Source organism: Branchiostoma lanceolatum, chromosome 15 (genome assembly GCF_035083965.1).
Source record: "Branchiostoma lanceolatum isolate klBraLanc5 chromosome 15, klBraLanc5.hap2, whole genome shotgun sequence".
Lineage (NCBI taxonomy): Eukaryota > Metazoa > Chordata > Leptocardii > Amphioxiformes > Branchiostomatidae > Branchiostoma > Branchiostoma lanceolatum.
In genome coordinates this window covers 8,199,988-8,214,552 of record NC_089736.1, presented here as the reverse complement: position 1 = coordinate 8,214,552, position 14,565 = coordinate 8,199,988, and positions in this window count along the sequence as shown.

Genomic DNA, 14,565 nt, shown 5'->3' with positions numbered 1-14,565 from the left:
TAACAACAAATCATACCGCCATTCCTAGCAATAATTTCTTCGGCATTGCGATGGACGTCCTTCACAACCATCAGGTATCAACACTGTCCAGGCCTGAGTATGACTATTCAGTAGTAAAGATTCTGGATTACAGCGGCACTGTGGTTCGCATGTTTAAGATTGAGCATGGTTTAGGGTACGCTGGTCTGGTTACTGTAGGACGGGGTGGAAACCCTTTTGTAACTGACTACTGGGCACTTCACCTGTACGCGTATAACGAAACTGGCCATCGTCTTCTCAGTTTTGGTGAGGGTGAGAGCCTGTCAGAAATTATGGGACTGTGTACCGACAGTATGATCAAATGCTTGTTCCCACATTTTTGATCCTGCAAAGTAATGTCTTTGGATATCTTTCTCCAATTATGTAAGATGTTGGTCCAAAAGTAGCTCTTTGGCTCACAAAGGCTCTTTTCCTCTTTTTTTTTTCATCTCTCTTGAGCACTTGAACTCATAATAGATGATTTTGGACAATGCAACGTAAAATCGACACACACTAAACTAGCTTGGGAAGTCATCAGTCGATAACCAAAGCTGTTGTTAGGGCCCCTTCTCCAATGAACACATGGAAATGATTTTAAAATTTGTAAATGCATCTGCTGTTGGTGCGCCCCCCCCCCCCCCCCCCCCAAAAGACAGGCATTGCTGGATTTCATTAGCCTGGGTACCCTCCTCTGTAGTAACCGCTGGCTCCACCGTTTTGCTTGCTAACCTGGGTACCATTCTCTGTATACTATTAGTAATAGCTATTACTACAGAGTATGATATCCAGGCTAGGATTTCATTGCTGTAAATCAACAAAAGATTTTAAATGTAGTTCTTTGCAATGAGTGTATGTAATGTTATATAATGAAATGTGTTGGCTCTAATACTACTGTTAACTTAATAGAGATGTTGTTTCTTCTGTCCACAAAATATCTGTTTTCAATTGGAACTTTCGCCAATTTGGCATCTTCAGTGGTCAGGCGTCATGTGTTGAAATATCATATGAGAGATTTTTCAAGACATCACAAGACACACTGCCTTTCGGCTCAAGCATACACATTTGATCCTATTTTTGTCCACAAAACAATCAGTTACAGAAAGTACTATAGGTCCAAACATATTGATTTGTCTAGTGTGTGTTTAACTTATTGGCTAGACTCATACCGATCTACTTTGTATCGTAATCCCGAATGAAATAAGGATTGTGTTCTGACGTATTTTGATCAATTCTGTGTCTCACACATAATTCTACATCTGCCGTCTAGCTTATGATATATTAAAGTTGTCTATATATCGCACTATCATTACAACTTGTGGGAACAAACAACGAACTGTTGTGCTTTCGGTTTCTGGGTAGCAGTGTTTTGTCATTGTAATTAACTTTGTAACCATCAGTTAAAAACGCACAATAAAGTATATCTGGTAGTACAAAGCTACAGTGTATGAAGTGTCTATCTGTTGTGTAAAAAGTAATGATCATCCATTGAAACAAAATAATAAACATCTTCTTTTACATTTCTATATAGTTCTACAGCTATGACATAGTTCTACTGAAATAAGTCAAAAGGTAACACAGTACTGTTATAATTAAAAGTACAAGTAGTGCAAGAACAAATCTGACTTTCATTGAGTTCAACACTTTCACTATTCTGTTGACAATATTGTAGCCCAACTTTTAGGGCAAATACAAAAATATATGATACATGTTTTGTATATTCATGACTTTCAAAATTCAATCATTACTTGTCTTTTCTTAAGATACTTATTGAAACCGTTTCAATGCACCAACCTATGTAGCATTTTATAATATACATATTTTGAAGTTTTCAAACAATCATGTTTTGAGTGCCAAGCTGAGCTCCATTGACAGTAATAGAAACGGCAAGTTGCTCTGAGTTAAAAACTGCACATTCGACAATCAATGAGAATTGTTTGATAATAGCCCTACAAAATCTTGATCATGGATATAGATAGGATTGTGTAGAAACAGAATGAAATTGAAAAATCAAAAAGATTGATAAATACTTTGCAAAACAGCTTTCAAAAAAAAGATAGATGAATAGCAAGAAAAAGTTTGTTGTTGAAATACAAAAAAAAAAATCAGTGCAATCCTTTTCGTCTCAACAATGAATCCATGGCAAGGAGAACGTATACAAATGATCCAGGATACATAATTATAGAAATGTTATCATCTAGTGTCTGTGTTGTGTTCTTTTGTCCTGTGCTTTTAGGAACACTGTCTGTAATGAGCAGATGGCTATTGGCAAAATTGTTGAGCGGGTAAATAATAATGTTCTCAAACATTAGACCTTATCATGCAGAACAGACTTGTTGCCTGATTAGAAAAAAAGCAAGAATTCAGCAACAGGATTTAGGAATATACTGTTAGAGAGGGTTTTATAGGTCAGGAAAAGAAGGCATTGAATAACATCTTTCCTGAATAAAGTTAAGCTAAGATACAACAGGGTTAAATTTTTCTTAAAGACAGATTTAAAAGAGTTCTACTATACACAATGCACTGGAAAACATATCATGAAAGGGGATTTTTGCTGTAAATTTCAACACAAATAAGGTTAAGACTTCTTTGATGGTACAGCACCAGTCTCAAGGAATGAGGTTGAATGAAGTAAAATGGTTCTTAGCTGTCTTATGAGGAAAGTCATTAAATAATCACAACGAAGTGACGGAATAAGTCAGAGAAGGAAAGCATAATGAGAAAAGTCTTTGCTTTGGTCACCATTTGTAACGGTGAGGAAGATCAGAGGCATGAAATACTGATAGAGACATGCATTAAAGAAATTATGAAATTACAACATTTTTGAAGTTTTTTTAGAGTACCGTGTTGAAGATCCGTCAAGACAGTGTGGACACATCCTAGCAGCCGCTAGTTTGCTTGGCGGACATGGGAAAACGTGAAAAGATAGAAAGCCCATTGAAAACACCTACAACACACCAAAAAACAGCCAAAAGTACATGTGCTTGCCGGAAAGAATGATGAACATGAGTACAGTGAGATAGATGTAACGTTACATCTGTGACATCAGAGATTTATATAGTCCCATTCTAACATGACTTGTGTAGAAAACATGGAGAAGAGTTCAAAAGTGAAAATGAAGTCAATTTTTTCTACAGAAGAGACATTCAGATGATATACTTTGACAGGTTAGATACAAGACAAGACCATGATAAACATTATCAAAAAGAGTCAGACCACTCTGTCAACACAATACAGGGAACTAGATAGAGGCTGAAATGAAAAAGAGAAATCTGAGCTTTATTTCAAAATTGCTGAAGTGAAGTCATGAATAAGGTTATCTTCATTGCTGAGCCTGAGTAGATGTCTTCTTGTAACATCAGAGGATCATGCATGAAACTGAGATATTCAGAAATTTGAAGAACCTTTAACCCAAACAACAGCTTACCAAGATTTGTGCAACAAACTGTACATGTATGTTGGTTCAGAAGTTGATCTCAAATCAATGAGGGCCCACATCATTTAGTTAGTTTTTTCCCCAGCATTTTAGTTCATCTAACACATCTTTATATTATAGTGGTGATCACTTTTTTCTGTCTATAACTTGAACAAATCAAACTAATATAGGGCTTATAAGCTGTCACAAAGGAAGGTAGCTGATAGTGAACCACTTTTAATAATCTGTGATACATTTTAAAGTTCACAGTCAAGGTTAGAATAGAAGAAGATCAAAAGCTATGAAGAGCAGACAAAGGGCAAGTACAATGCTATTACAACACAACACAGTACATGTACATCAATAAACACTGGAGGGTTTAAAAAACGTATTATGTATTACAGGAGAATTTTGTTGTTGAGCATTCTTGTTCCTCTTTAAAAGAAGAGTTGTTTAAGTCACAGCTGCTCTATGGATGACTAAATCATGGACAAGAGAGATCATTAACAGTATGTAAAACATGCAGATTAGAGAAATGTTTATAATTCTGACATCTATCCAAAATGTACACGCAGCAATATTCTATATGCTTACATTCCAGTTATGTTAACCTACACTTGGATATGTCTCACCAGAACCCAATATGAAAGGAAGAAACTGTTATTTGCAACAAGGAGATGAAATAAGGCTGAAAATAAGATCAGAAGGAAGGAGAGCAGCATATGTGTTGTAGATACATGTATACAATGTAACTTCACTGTACCCATTGTGAATAAAACAGATAGGATCATATGTGTTGCAAGAAGATCACCAAGCATTGTGTCTTACAATGGAACAAAATACATCAATGCAAAAGAACTCCTACAGGTGCTGTTTTACATTACAAACACCTTGTACAAGTAGGAATGTTGTCTATTCCAGAATTCAGTTTTAAACATGCAACAAGTATGTGAAATCTTATCTATTGTACTAAGGGAAAGGTTTGAATAAATATATTTTGGAGCTAAAGGTCTGTACTTATCTAAGTCAAGGAAACTAATAGATATTTTTGTATTAGGAAAACTACTTACAATAGGTTTTGCGTCCCGTAGAATCAAGTGCCAATTGAAAGTATCAATAAACAACTACATTCTTAGAAACTCTTAGGATGACAAATAATAGCAAACAGCAGTATCCGAATATAATGGGAATATAAGATAGGACAACTACAGAAGATCACTTCTGGAATTCAGACAAGGAGGCCAAAAGGTATGCAATACGGAGTAAATCTGGCAGAGTTGACTTATGAAGCAACAACACTCACATAAATCTGAAAATTCATGCTACATGTACAGTAGCAAGGTATAAAGGAAAAAAAAATGTAATATGTTCTATTATAGATTTCACAATTACCTAATTCAGATGTAATTGCTATTGGCAGAACACAACAGCTAACATTTTAAGCATGAGGAAACAGATTTCAGCACCAAGGACAGGACCAACATTCCAATTTCTATCCACACTTTCATCCATCAGGGTTAGTTACTGTTATTTTGTTCTTTTACACATGCTTGAATGGAAATTTCTTTTCCTTACATTACAAAACACGAGTTTGTACAGTTTTGAATTCCCTCAATTTGATGTTTCCAGAGATTTCATTGATATATTAGACACTTTATCTATGGGATCTTTTCTGACCAAAGGAGGGGGGGGGAGCATTCCTTTATCTTTACAACAGGTTATTCCAAAGGGCAAAGTAGGAAGTCTCAACATTCTGTAAATCAAACACCAGATCAAAGACAAAGAAACAAATGTCATTAATATTCCCTTCAAGAATATTCATGTGTAGGAATTATGACATCCAACTGTTAAGATTTCCTATCCAGATTCCCATGAACAGTCATATCAATGACCTTGAAGAAAACTTACAAACAGAGGTCACTGAGATCTGATATGCTAACAAGTTTCCACTTGTAGAATAATGTACATGTAGTTAAGGCAGAAATGGAAAGGATAGGGGAATCTGGGGCCATCTTGCACTGCAAACTTTTGCAAGGTTGACCCCGAATAAGAAATACCAAGGACGTTATGACCAGAGAGTCCCTAGTGGATAAGAAAAAAATGGATTTGGTAATGCTGGTAGCCATTAAGACAGCAAATGACAGCCAACAAAGGGCATCTGTGCTGCATCAACTTGACAAATATAAGTAGAGATATTGAACTGCAATGTCCATGTTTCCAAGATACAGAGAGGAAAAACTTTGTTGAGATTGTGTTGAGTGACCAGACAGCAGGGGTCACCAATCAACAGTGAAAGATGTAAAAAAAAAAAGAAGAATATGGTGTGCTTCAACCTCGGCAATTTAACAGGTGCTGACTATAATCTATTCTAAGCACCAACATTTTAGGCCTCAAACTTACTTTGAAACAAACTGAAATGTTTAAAGATCATAGCATGAAAGTATAAACCTGAAAAAAAAAGAGAATCTACATATGTACCATTGGAAATTTATTATATGAGATTTTCTCATATTTGATAATTACACTGGAAAAAAGAATATTTTGTATCTAATCCATTAATTGTAATAATAATGTGCTGTCAAGTATAAACACAGTTGTTAATATCTAGTATGAAATTATAATCATAATCTATCAATTGACGATACATTGGAACAAGTGAACAAATAGCAACAGTACACTGATAGTTTGTGACATGTAGATATACATAGGAATGAAATATAATTTTGACTGGTTTGAAAACTTCTCAGCTAGTAGAGAGTCAAGACACCATCCATATATACTTTCCGAGCATCAAGACACCATCTGCATATCAGACCATTGAAAAGATGCAATTTCAGCATCAATGGCAGGACCAAAATGAATGTATTTGACAATAAAACAAGATGTTGTAATAGTTATTCTTTATCATAAGAAAGTAATTTTTCATCTGTAAATACAACTTGATAATACAGTTTAACTATTGCTTTGAAAAACTGAGATTTTAGCACCAAGAGCAGTACCAAATTTGAATAAACTTGAAAGAGAAATAGCCACAATAATCTGGATTTTTGCTGAGAACCTAATGCTGAGATGTTAGCCCATGTGTACATGCACAGAAAATGACTCAGATGCGTTTAAAGTAGCAGAAAAGACAATGCCCCGAAACCACAACTCACACATAGGCTGTTGCAGCCAATGTTTAAAATAAATATTTGGGGACAATATGAACAGCACAGATAGAAGTCTACAAATTCCTACCATTCGATTATGTCACTTCAGATCAATTGACTTGAAGCACAGGATAGATAAATTGGAGCCAAACTGAAACATATTCCTACAGTAACAGCTAACAGCTGAGATTTGTACAGCACAGGCTTGTGGAGAGGAGGCCTTTTTGTGGACATTCGCTCATTACAAAACAATTCTGAAGAACACACCCAGGCTGTTTCAGCCAACATTTAAAAGCAACATCTCAGGTCAATTGACAATCTAAAGAGCATGAAAAAAGTCCACAAAACCTGAATGTGATTTAGAGTGAATGAAATCAAGGCATAGCTTTCCAGAAGTGTGCAAATAAAAATTGCATATTATTATTATCAAACCAATAGATTTCAAGTAAGTGTACCATGGAGTAATAAATAGCATTCAAAAATAGTATTGCCGAGAGTAGCCAAAGAAGATCAGTGTGTCACACTGATGAAGACCTACAAATGAGCAATAAAGAGGGCAAGTTCCATCACAATAAGGGCTAATAGTGCCAATCAAATCAGCCTTTGCCAAACTTGACTCATCTAGCTTTACATTATAGTGTCACATATTACAGTGTCATGCAGTAGACACATGCATGGGTTCTGGTTAATGATCAGACTACAGGACATAGGAAAGAGCTGTTAGAAGTTTTGGGTTCAGCACCAAGGACAGGACTTAGTATTCAAAACTTACTGCTCTGACCACTTAGTACATACACTGCTGAAAAGGGAATTTTGTTATCTTCATTTTCACAGAAATATTCTTCAAGAAAGAATTTTCAAGACTAGAGAGGACAAAACAAGAAAGAATGTTGCATACAGTAACCATCTACATCTACGTTCTGCAAACACAGCAAGCTTTACATTATGGTACAAACTTTGATTCAGCACAAAGGACAGGACTCAGAGGCTGATTTTTAGAATATGTAATATTCTAAATAGTATATAGTATATAGTATTTCTAACCTACAGTGTATAAAGGGAACTTTTAACAGACTTATATAATAATGTTGAGAAATACAGAGGACATAAGAACTGTCGTGGGAAGCAAGATAAAGCTAAGACTCACTAGAGAAAGCCATGATTACCTTGCCCTTCCACAGGGACTGTAGAACAAGACTTCAGTTTGATATGTTGTTACATAGGCAAAGTGTCTGCAGAAACAGTGTAACAGAGACACTCATCATGGGCTGCACTAATTCAGGCAGATATCATCCGCCAATAGAAACAGACTGTCAGTGAGGTCTCTTGAATAAATCATTTACAGAGCATTTAGTAAGTCACATAATGATTGGAGTTACGAATAAAGCAGATAGCAAAACAATGTATATTGCACTAAGTTAAACCAACCATGTTGAATCTTTTTTTAAACATATCACAAAGGAGAAGGAGATATTTGAACTACTTTCTAGTGGCAGTATTTGATATTTAATATTTACCACACATTGTTTATTAGCATTTGCATGAATCAGATCTTTGATGCTGAAAGAAAATTATGAAAGCAACAAATACAAATCATTTCTGGACTCCATCTCTGCATTTGCCAGTCATACAATGTAGTTGTTAAATCTATCAAGGAGGAAGCGTAATTGTAAAGTTTCAGCCATTCCACTACGAGTATATCTTTATCTAGTACTAATCTTAGCAATAAGAATTAAGCCAAAGTTAGAGAATGAGTCGTGCAGGCTGTTCAGGAAAAGTCTCAATGTGACAAGGAGAAGTCGTCCATTAGATACTGATATCATGAAGGTAGAGAAAAGGATGTAAAAATTTTGCCAGAAAAAACACTGAGACAATATTTAATTTGGTTGCAACAGAAAAGACAAGAACCCTGGTTGCATACAGTTACATCTGTTTTTTTAGTGTTAAGTTTTAACTTTTTGCAACTTGCTCAGGAAACTAGGAAAGCTTGCGCAATAAGCAAGTAAGTTCTACCAAATATAACATTTTGGTCGTCATTTCAAACAAAATCCTGATCTCAAGTTTTATCTCATTAAAAGTGGAAGGATGAAACAATTTGTCTATTTCATTACGACAGACAATATTGTAGAAGACAAGAGATTCCTGATCAGAAGTAGAAGGCTAGATTTCCCCTGGTGAAATAAAAATAAACAAACAAACAAACAAGTGACATACATGTAAATGACTTTTTGTTACGCGACAGTAAAGCGGAAATCATAATGTATTGTAAACTGTCGCAGTTTACAAAAAGCACTGTTGAGGGGTCAAAGGACCAAATTTTCTCAGATCCCCAAAAAAGAGAAATGTCATTGTCCATTCAATTTTTTAAGGATCATAAGTCAGTTACATAGTCAAGATTTAATGAAGATAAAGATGATGCAGTTTGACATCAAGCTGCTAATGTACTAAACATTGTCATAGTGTTGATTTGTTCTCTGAGACAAAAAAAAAACAGTTATGTAAAGCAGACTAGATTGGCTGACAAAATTATTGTTTTATTTAGAGTATAAAAAAGCAATTTGTGAAAGAGCAATCAGCTGCCCGTGTAAGTAGCAGATATTAGGCAGTCAGGCAGCCACGGAGACAAATTGAAGTTACAATACATATCACTTCTTCAAAAATATCTTGGATATACAAAGGAGGAGCTGAAGCACTCCTGGAGTTGAAAGTGTTAAGAAGTCAAAGCAGAGGAAAACTCAGTTGAGTGGACAACTAGACTGAGCATATTGACGACCCCCTATGCAAGATTCTTGAGATTTCAATTCATGATCATCAGTTTCAACGACTCTACGAATATTTGACTTACAACAGAAGAGGGAATCATTCCAAGACTGAAGCAGACTACCATGGATAAAGAGTCTCCTTGTGAGACTAATGATACTCCCAGCCATATAAACAATTATCTAACTCTTCAGTGGTAATTATAGAAGCATTCGGTTCACTGACTCACAGGTTAACCTTACATCAAGCCAAACATAAAGGAAGGAATGACTCAAAGATTATAGGAAAAGTTTCTTCAGATCATCTGGGGGTAAAGTAGAATGTGTAGAATCCCCCACCACCAAAGAAAATATCCTCAATACAAAACTTCTTTGTAAACAACCACATTAATAATGCTCGAGCATTTTTGTGCACTAAACATGAAGGGATCTGAAGAGATTTCCAATCATGTCTAAGGACTTGGTGAATAGAGGAATGAAAGTCTCAGAGAACTTGTACAAGATTTTGTTCCTAATTATCCAAGTAATGTAGAATGAAAATTTGAAGCATGATGCAGATGTAGACAGTCCTTGTTAGCGTGCAATGAAAAGGATTCTAAGCCTAATCAAGGAAGTCAGGCAACATCAGAGCTGAGCAAATTATGACTCTCTGAAATTTCCATACATACGGACCTATTCAAAGTCACTTGATGGATGGACAAAGGGTCTTCTAGATCTGAGCTGCTCAAAAGGGGCATCACAGCAGGTATGGTACTTTTCAGTGACCATGTGCTTCATGACAGTACACTGCAGAGAAAGAACATAATAGATAATGTACATGTAGAAGTTGTCTGACTCATAAGGCAAGAAATAAATGATTTCGTCTCCAATCTTTATAGGAGCTGAGCTGCTTAAAATGGTCCACAATAATGGTAAACCTTTTTTCGTCACGACACTCATGGAAGCTGAAATCAGTAGTCAGTATACTGACAGTTTAGATGCTGAATGCAACTATGCGGTCATAGGCAAAGTGTTTGAAAAAACAAACATTCTAGTCTTTAATTGTGGACAGAGAAAGCACAAAGAAAGATTTTAAACCATTGAGTCTCTTGCTTAATCACAATAACATTTTCAGTCAAGGCTAGTTGCTATACAGTTATATCTGCACATTTCTGAGAATATTTCCTTCAATAGAGCAAAAGAACTAAATGTCCCCAGATGTACAGTATACAGGTCTTGATAGCCTGATCACACAATCTAAGTCAAACAAGGTCGAACAGATACTCAGACGATATATATGGCTTAAATTGCCATCACTTTCATAACAGGATCAGTTATACATAACAAACAATCCCAGGCAGTCATATCAGGAATAAAAGGAAAGTTATTAACTGAATCTAGAATCTACTTTTTGAAGGAACATTGTGAGTAGAATCTATTAGAAAGTTAAGGACAATGAAGAATTTTCTTGACAGGAGGATCCTTACTTGGGAACACTTCTGGCTATTCGTGTATCTTCTGACTCCAGTACCTAAATTGTAGATAACAGGTTCAATGCACAATATTCTCTTATATAGGTATCTGCTTTGATCAAAAGCCTGAACAATGTAAAGAAATTGCAGGCATGAATTCACATCTTGATAGGCAAGGTAAAAGTCTAAAAGAAATTAATACAATGTAGCTAGTAGTTCTTTACATTCTCCTGGTAAAGTAACCTTTTGGCACCAAATGTGTATTGGTTACATGGTTAGGCAGCAGGGAGAAGGTTAACACAATAGATAAAGACATGTTATTTTGAATCAGACAAAGAGACAGAAAGGAAGCATTTCACAGAATCTGTGGAAGATGCGATTTCACATTTACCTTCCTTGTGCACAGATGAGTAATTGAGATTCAGTTTCATGCCAAAGGGAAGCCGGTAGAAATGCCCACCCACCTTTCTATAGAAAGTTCAGACTTCACAAATTTAGACTCATAATTTGGCACATTTAAGTGTAAGAATAGAATAAAGTGAAGGGACCCAATAATTTTCTTTAAGTCTTAATAGATGGAAGCTTTGAAATAGCCTTGAATCTGAAAAGCATGAACTTGAAATATGAGCTAAAGAAGTTAGGATGTAATCAAGACATGCAATTTGAACATTTTTATACCAGGTCCTGCATTGTTCTTTCATCATAGGTACATAATGTTGAACAGAAAACATCTTAGGAGGGCTTGAGGCAGAAAACAAGCAGTCTTAGAAGAGGCTCATCATCTCAATTTGAGCATAAGCAGACCAAACTAAAAGAAGACGATGCTGTACTGAAGGGGAAGCAAAACAATCCAAAAAGATAAAACAGAGACTTTTTGTCTCAGAGCTGGAAATAAGGCTAAAGATAGGATCAGAGCGCCAATCAGCCTTGCAGCAGAAAAAAATGAACTTTATAAGTATGAGCTAAAGAAATTCATCATTATGCAATGTGGCTATCAAAACAATTGTAATCATTTGGACGCTTTGGGTCTTGTCACATTAGAATTGAGAAAAAATAGAGTTGAGATGTCATTTCTGAATTTTTGGTATCATTATTGTTATGGACTCGAGGTAGATTAAGAAACAGATTTAGTATAATTGTATTTTGTTCAAACTTGTACAATGAATAACACAAAAAGATCTTGCAAGAGAAAGCACAAAGATGAACAAGACAAGATTACTACATTATCTTAACATACTGATATTGTTCTCAGACAAATAATGTTATAAAGACAGAGACTCACAGATGGGAACAAGCAGACCAGACTAAAAGAAGAAGATGTTATTGATAATTCAAGTGGTAAAAGGGAAGTAAAAGTGAGCTGAGACATCCATGGCATTAGAAAAACTGAACATTCATGAAGAATGCATCAATTAGTCAATTAATAAAGAGGATATCCACAGACTGGTTATGAAAAAAAGAAGCACAACAGGCCTGTTGCAGTAAATTTAATATAGATAAGAAGCAAACACAGTTCATTGAGCTCCTTTTTAGGAGAAGGCAAAGAAGCAAGACTTTCTCTTCCAGAGAAAGATGACAAACAGATTCTTATGCTAAGAAGTAGATTCTACTGTGAGACAAGTCTTGAGTACTAAAATTAATGTCAATGACAGAAAGCTTTTGGATGCAAGTCTTAAAGACTAGTCAGTTGATAGAGAAGACATCTCCAACTGCACAGAAAAAGAAGAAGCACAACACGCCTGTGTTCAGATGGAATTGTTGCAGTAAGGAATAAAGAATTTACATTTCATATAGACAAAAAGCGAACACAGTTGATAGAGCTCCTTTTTAGGAGGATTTGAAAGCAAAGAAGCAACTGTTAATTAATAAAGAGGGCACCTCCAACTGTACAGATAATGACGGAGTACAGCATGCCTGTGTGCAGATGAATGATATCACTTTCAGGGAAGCATTCATAAGAAATTTGGCAAATTTGATAAACAATGGGACTGGACTCTATACACATCAAAAGAAGTCATGATCAATCATTCTTCTTTTTTACAAGATAAGACAGTTGTTTTCTATTCTGTTGGATTGTTTGAAATTCACCAAAGGTTACAATTCTTTCCATGTTTTTTTTTTTTCAAAATATGTAGAAATTCAATCATGGATAAAAGTGATAGTTAGAAAACTCTTTTTGTGTGCGATAGGGTTACATAACCTTCTTACATTAAGTTATGGAAATGAATATCTGGATTGTACTTTAGCAATGTTTTGCTGGAAGAAGGTTTTATCAATCATAGATTGTATCAAAGAATGTTGTTTCAATGGCTGATAATCAATGTTTAAGTATAATTGACTAGTAGTAGCAGTGTAATAGGAGCTCAGCTTTGGACTCTTGAAATTAGCAAATTGTTACTCAGCACAAAATGTGCAGCTTGAATGTCTAATGTCCTAAAATAGTCTCCAATATAAAACTAAAACAAATGCGAGAACACATCTTACACTACAGATGAATTTGAAGTCTGATTGATTTAGCATAGCAGAAAGTAATGGATTTGGTTTTAGATGGTGTTAAGTGAATGGTTTTGTTGTACAAAGATATGACAAAACACTAGCTGCACCTTTCAAAAACAGGTAAGGTGTGTAAAAATTAATGAGGTAAACCTTGTCATTTGCATGTGTAGGTAGGTACCTCAACTAACTTATAAAAGATGGTCACTTCCTAAAACTGGCAGGAAGGAGTATTTGCAAACATCTAACCTACTACATGTAAGACTTAGTGCATTATCACATTTCAAGTTCTTTTCTCGTCTGAAGCTTATAATGTCATGAAGTCTTCCCTGAGATTTTTCTTAAAGAACTGAATTTCCACATTTGATGTGGGAATCCAAAAGTGTCAATCATTTCACACCATCTATGCAAGAAGTCATGCAGGAAGGAAGAAGAGGAAACTTCCTACCACAGATACTGTATCAAATGTTACATGACTGTTACGTGTACGTTGAATACTTGCAGCAATCTTCAGTAGTCTAAAGTAAGCAGGTGGGTGGTCCAAACATACTTCCTGGAGTTACATCAGTTGTGGAAGTTTTTTTTTTTTTTTTTGACAGACGACATCATTAATCCACACCTTGACCAGTAGCTGTGCATAATGAGACATTTCAAAATGTCAGATACAAAATATGAGTTTACCACAAGTAATGTAACATGAAAACCTCCTGTATTGTAGTTTTTTGCAATCATATGATACAGGTTACATGTTGTATGCCCATTTATCATTAACACAGCATAAGACAATAGTTCCAACTGAAGAATGTTTCAGGTTTCAAATAAATGTGACCATACCGTTGACCTTTACTGGGTTCCTCGAGGGGTCAGTCTTAGGAATCTGCAGAGCAGCTCTCAGATCACAATCTTCCCAAAACTCAACAGGTCCTGGATTTCCTGTTGACAATGAGAGGTAAACGGACTATTAGGATGGGTTTTAGGGGCCATAAAACTATTCTGATTGAATCTTACATCCATAAATGTAATCACTGGCAATTTGAGTGACAGTGGATATCATCATTGACATAAACAAAGCAATAAACAGCTAGGCAGGCCAAATAAGAGTGACCCTGGCATTAAGTGCACAGGGAGGATGGAACTAAACATGGTGACCAAGCATGAAGTGGAAAGACAATCTTGTCGGCCCTAAAAGACCAAGACGAAACTGGAGCCAGTCAAGGAAGGGGTTCCTCCTTCAAGAATGAACATTACCTTAGATGATGATGAGTGATAATTCCAGGATTTTT